This window comes from Adiantum capillus-veneris, chromosome 23 (genome assembly GCF_014529385.1).
Source record: "Adiantum capillus-veneris isolate H3 chromosome 23, ASM1452938v2, whole genome shotgun sequence".
Lineage (NCBI taxonomy): Eukaryota > Viridiplantae > Streptophyta > Polypodiopsida > Polypodiales > Pteridaceae > Adiantum > Adiantum capillus-veneris.
This window is the reverse complement of record NC_140953.1, coordinates 142,323,639-142,324,880: the sequence shown is the minus strand read 5'-3', so window position 1 is coordinate 142,324,880 and position 1,242 is coordinate 142,323,639.

Sequence of the window (1,242 nt, the reverse complement as noted above, 5' to 3'; positions counted from 1 at the left end):
CACTGGGCATCTAGGCTAGGGAGCTGACATGTGTCCCTCATTCCCTTTGTGTAAAGGAGGCTTGTGAGTGTGTGTGTGTGTTTTTCTCTCATCCCCTACTTGCAAGGATCGCCCCCACCTTTGTAGGAGTTTTATAGACTTTTTGGTACACACACAACGCATCCAATTTCCTTAGTGTTTGATCTTTAGACACAACCTTTGAATTTTGAAACCTTAGCATTTTGGAAGTATTAATGGGCTGAACCTTAGGGTCTTTAAAGCCCATTGTTGCACATTGTTCTTTTGTAGATGCCCCCCCCCTTTGGATCCCTATTTTCCCTCCTTTGGATCCCTACTGTGGCCGGTCTGCCAGCTTAACCAATATTTCTTTCTCCCCTGGTACTTCCCCACATTAAATTATCGATTTTACATGAGAAAATCATTTAGGAGAATTAGATATTAGTTATTATGACATTACCTCTCTCTTGAAATCATAGTCGTCCTCGACTATGGGGTAGAGAAGATGAAGCCTATTCATTAGTCCTTTTTCTAGCGGGTAGAGGATCCCTATCTTACCCTACGACATCATTCCAGAATGGATGACTAATCCATTTGGTGCTTGAGAGCCTAAGCTGTCGCAAGCATGTCTGCACATTAGTCCTCTCAATCTTCCATAGTAGAGTGACAAGCTCTACTTGGTGTTTGGGAGATGTCGTCTCCGCAAACTTGATTGTAAGCATGCATACTACTTCACATTTGTGCACAATAAAGAAAAAGAGAGTCTTATAAGACAAAAACTTTGCTCATTTTAAACATTTGTACATTTGTTTACTCTAGGGAAGCATTGTAAGCATTGACAAGGTTTAGATTATCCTTTAATTGTATGCCTTGCATCCATTTAGCATCTTCAAAAGGATAATTCTTAAACTTAATAAGACATCTTCGGATAGTCTTACCACCTCTTAATACCTTGTCTTCATGTCGGAGAATGGACTCGGGCTGTAGCACCTTTTCTTGGTCCTCGATCTCCGGTGGATCTTCAATAGTTGGTTCTTGAGGTGGCTCTCCTCCTTTGTAAGGCTTTAGTAGGCTCACATGGAAAGCATTGTGTATGAGCCAATGGCTAGGCAACTTGAGTTGATAGGCCATCTCATTGATTGGTCTAAGAATCTAGAAGGGACCATAGTACCTTTTTACTAACTTAGCATAGTGCTTTTGGTGTCCCGTACGATTCTTGCCCGTCGTGTGCCTTAATCGAGCTTT